The following is a 5,470-nucleotide window of genomic DNA, read 5'->3' on the forward strand; positions in this document are numbered from 1 at the left end:
CGTTCCATTCTGCTGCCCCACTAACTAAAGAAAGACAAAGACATTCAACCCCAGGATAGCACAGAGGGTAACAAAAAGATGCACACCATACGAAATCAAGTCAGTAGCACACCATATATTTTCTATGCCTACACTCCTACACTTTTCTACTTTTCCCATAAGATCCATGTCATACTTTCTCACATATGATTTACTATCATTATTCATGTACAAAGTTTCTATTATAATACTTATTGGATGAGTTACCTGCACATGCATTGATCACTCTCACTAGAAACAGTTATTTCTCTTTGCCTATTGACAAAATGCATGTTGAAATTATTTTTGTTTGAAGGCTAATGAGAGATGAAAGCTGGTAATTAACATTGATGATATCTAACAACATTCTCTGTGCCAAGGAGTATTCAGAAGATGTTTTCTCAAAGAAGGGAATAGTAAGATCAAAACAGAAACATGTCACGGATGTCAGATCTAAAGCTCTGCTTTGAATAGGGCTTCATGATTAATGACAGTGATTAACTCACCATAATCAAGTCATTCAAAGAATACAAGTAAAAATAAGAACTAAAGGGAGGTAAAACCACCATCCTGAACACCAGATATAAATGCCTCCAAAGATTACATATCATACAATTCAATTCACATGAAACAGGATTCTAGGGTGTAGGGCAGTGATTCTCAACTCAACAATCGTTTGACAGGGGTCACCTAAGACCATCAGAAAACATAGATATTTACATTATTATTCATAACAGTAACAAAATTACAGTTATAGAGTAGCAACAAAACAATTGCATGGTTAGGGGTGCCCACAACATGAGGAACTGTATTAAATGGTCACGGCATTAGGAAGGCTGCAAACCACCGGTGTAGGAAGAGTTAGAAAGTAAACTCCTAGATATTGTTTGTCTTGAAGGTGTTGACACCTTTTAAAGTTACAAAGAGGTAATAGCTCTAGAATCATTTTTTAAACCACTGTATTATAAAAGATAACAATTAATTAAAAGGAAATATCTTATAAGATTCTGTTTAACAAAACAGGTTTTCATGCTGGGAAGTGGTGGCACACGCCTTTTAATCCCAGCACTCGGGAGGCAGAGGTAGGTGGATCTCTGTGGGTTCGAGGCCAGCCTGGCCTACAGAGTGAGTTCCAGGACAGTTAGGGCTGTTAAACAGAGAAACCTGTCTCAAAAAACAAAATAAAACAAAAACAGGCTTTCCTGATGAGGACATTTAGAAGTTATCTCCAGGTCTTCAGATAATCTAGGTACAATAAGAACATACATTGTCAGGAGCTAGTTTGTCAAGATTCAAATCCTATATCCTCATTTAGAACCTAGGTAATCTTGGGCAAATTAATTCAGTGTTTTAGGTTTCCTACCTATAATATGAGGATAAAAGTAATATCTCTTTAATAAGCTTGTTGTGAAGATTTGACAAAATAGTATGCTAATGACACTTAGAGGAATGTTAAGAACAGCTCAAAAGAATTACATAACAGATCACTGGAATTATATAATTTAGATAAAATGAACAAATTTGTAGAAAGTTATAAACTATCAAAGTTCATTAAAGAAGAAAATAAAAACTTAATTAGACTTCTATCACGTAAAGGAATTGAATTAGCAACTAAATAAACTAACCACAAAAAAAGAGTTCAGGCTCAGATGGCTTCCCTGGTGAATTATAAAAAAAAAAAAAAAAAAAAAAAAAAACTTAAAGAGAGATGAAAACCAGTTCCTCATAAACTCTCTTAAAAAATAAGAAAGGTGGAAACAAGTTTCCAACTCACACTTTAAGGGCAGAGGTATTATGACACCCAAAGAACAATAGTATTGCAGGACAAGAAAACTATAAACTATTACCTTTTATGGCTATAGATGTAAAAATCCCCAACAAAATACTAGAATAATAAATACAAAAATGCATTTTAAAGGATGATCCATCATAATCAAGTAGATACCCTAGTAGTACAAAGTTATTTTAACATCCAAAATTCAAATATACTGTACTACTATACAAAAACAATGATATTATTATCAATAGACCCATAAAAATCATTTGACAAAACTCAACATTTTTTCATAATAAAAACCATTCCGCAAACTGTAAATAGAAATGAGATTCTTGAGCTAGCAAGATGGCTAAGCAGGTAAAGGTGCTTGCTTCTCAGCCTGATGACCTGAGTTCGATCCCTGGGATGAATATATACACACATACATACATACTTGTGCAAATGTGAAAAAAAATTAAAAGAAAGAGCAAACACTAATTGGAATCAAAAGGTTTTTGTGTACAATTGTTTGTGTGTGTTTATGTGTGTGTTTATTTAGACAAACATAGGGAAAGCTAGACTGACCAATAGTCACAGTCTGAGAGAAGACATATGGACAGATGGATGGACCAATGATTATATGGATAGATAGATAATAGACAAACAAATAAAAAGATCATGATTCTAGATGGTTGGGAAGATGGGATTCATAAGGAGTTTGATAGGAGAGAAGGGCTAGAAAAGATGCAGATATGGTGCACTTATGCATTAAATTCTCAAAAATAAATTTAAAAGAGGAAATGAGATTCTTGAACCTGATAAAAGACAAATATAAACTCTAAAGTTATCATATTTAATAGTGACAGAATAATGACTTCCCCCTAACATTGGTCACAATGGCAATATTGACCAACTCTTATTTTACCAGTATCCTAGCTAAGACAATTATATATCAAATTAAATAAAGATATCCCTATTAGAAACAAATTATCAAAATTATTAACACAAAAGTTATAACTAATAGATAAGTTAAGCGAGATTTCAGGACAATACATAAAGAATAGAGAACTTATCATTCCAGATATGAAGATCTATTGTACAGCTACAGGCTACAAATAATATGGTACTGGCACAAAAAGTGACATGTAGACCAGTGGAACAAAACAGAAAATAGAAACAGGTGTACATGCTATTAGAGTCATTTGGTATTAGACAAAAAGGCCAAAATTATACATTGCATCTTCAAGAAAATGGCTCTGGAAAAACTGGATGCCCATATGAAGAAAAATAAAATTAGACCTATATCTATCACACTGAACAAAAATTAGACCCAAGTATACCAATGGCTTCAGTTTGAAACCTAAAACTGCTAAAAGAAACATATTCTGTACCTTATAAGATATAGAGGTAGGAAATGACTTTCTAAATAGGACTACATTTGCTCAGGAATTAAAACTAACAATTGAAAAGTAGAACTTTATAAAACTTAAGGCTTTTGCACAGCTAATGAAACAAACAATCAAGGAAAGATAAGGCTCACAGAGCAGCAGACACTCTATCAGCTATATATTTGACAGAGTATTAATGTCCAGAATACATAAAGAGCTAAAAAAAAGTCAAGATACAAATAAAGGGTTCTCAAATGAAGTAAAAAAAAATTAGCTAAGAAATATCTCCAAAAGGGTTCTTCATCTGTAGCAATTAGGGGAATACAAATTAAAAAACTTGGAGATTTCATCCCATCCTAGTCAGAAAAGCTAAGATAAATAAAAAAACATCTGACAATAAATGCTGGTTAAATGTGGAGAAAGAGGAACCCTCATTCATTATGGATAGGAATGCAAACTAGAAAAGCCAATCTATAAATCAGTATAGAGAATCTTTAAAAAGTTAAGAATAAGTACACCATATAACCCAGTTACACCACTCCTTTGTCCAAAGGACTCAACATTCTACTGCACAGATCTTTCTCAGTTATGTTTGTTGTCCTCAGTTCACAATAAGTAGGAAATACAAGCAACTTAAATGCCTTTCATTTTTTTATATGTATGTATGTGTATTTATAACTGGTTACACGTTGGAGTCATAATTAGGCATCACCAGTAATAGTTGGCACAGTTTGTCACTTAAGCTCAGGGTCAAGTTCTGTTTGATTTGCTGTTCCAAAGTACAAAAAAGGAAAACAAGAAAATCAAGGCAATTCATCTTCGCGGTGTTTTCTTAAATACAGTAATTTCAAAGGAGGCGTATGTACAGATGACCAAAGCCTCTCGACCCTCCTGTGGCTTGGAGCTGGGGGCTGGGAATTGGAGTCAGGGCACAGGGGTCAATGTGGCCGGCTGCTGGATTCTGATGCCTGCCTCTTCAACAGATGAATGGATGATGAAAATATAGTACATGTACATAATGGTACAGAAAATTTGAAGGTAAATGGACAAGACTGGAAAATATTATGATGATTGAGGTAACTCAGACACATAAAGAAAAATGCTGTATCTTTTCTATCATCTGTGCTTCATGTCTCTAAATAATCAGATGTGATATATAACCTGAAGTAACCACAGAAACAAAAGGGAGAAAATCCCATTGGTGGTGAGGTTAAAGAGGGGAATATCAGGACACAGGTGATATGAAGGAGATAAAGGAAAAATGGGGAGGGGTCTTGAGTTTGGGAGTGGAGAAGGAGATCAATACAGAAGAGAAAAAGGGAAGAGAGGCAAATGCCACTAAGGATATTTACAAAAGCCTTGAGGAGTCATATTATTTTATATTTACCTAAAATTTCTATTTACTTAAAGTTATGCCACTTGGGCTGATGATGTTCCCCTCCTCCCTGAAAAAGCTGTAGACTATCTAACAACAACCACAAACCCACACAGAACCAGGTATGAGAAACCTTCTTTCAAGATGTTGGTCAGGGTAGTTGCAGAGATGCCCCCAAACAATATAAGCTACTGCTCTTACCCTTAGCTGCCTACCAGAGGTTGATGGTAAGTCCCTATTGCTGAATGTAATGGTTGTTCTGTCTCTTTAAGAGATAAGCCATGCCCATTCCCTCTCTGCTTGCAGCCTTGGTCTCTCTTCTCCATCTTTGTCTGGAGGAGGCAGCTTCTGCCTCTCCCCACTTACATCTTCTCCCTATAACCCACCTAATAAATGTTCAACTTCACTCTGCATGGTGTGCCTGTCTGTCTCTCATCTGCCCACCGCCCACATGGCTAGCCACTTGGGACCAGCCACCTTCAGAGACCTGCCGTGTGGTCTCGTGCCTGGGATGGGATGCTCTCGGGGCCCGCTACCCCCTGCCTGCAGGGGATCCCACAGCAAGCTACTCGGGGATCCACAGCAATTTTTAATAATCATTACATTGGTGCCACAAGACTCAGGAAGCTCTCCTGACTTAAACCCCTTCCCAGGGTCGGGATCCTTAACCAGGTATTTTTCTTTCTCTACAACCACATGTTCCATATGCCTGAGTGAGATTTCTACAGTGTGATTTCTACTCACACCACCAGCTTTGATTGCTGAGTTTCCCCCATTCTGCTATGGTTGCTTCTCTTAGCTAAAACTGTGTTTGGACTGACCTGGGGGGTCAGTCTGCTTGTGCTAGACTGTGTCCCAAGTCCCTCAGATTCTTCTTTTTCCATTTCTTTTCTTTTATCTTTTTTTCCCTTGCCGTAAAAGGCTGCTTGGAAT

This window comes from Microtus pennsylvanicus, chromosome X, assembly GCF_037038515.1.
Source record: "Microtus pennsylvanicus isolate mMicPen1 chromosome X, mMicPen1.hap1, whole genome shotgun sequence".
Classification (NCBI taxonomy): Eukaryota; Metazoa; Chordata; class Mammalia; order Rodentia; family Cricetidae; genus Microtus; species Microtus pennsylvanicus.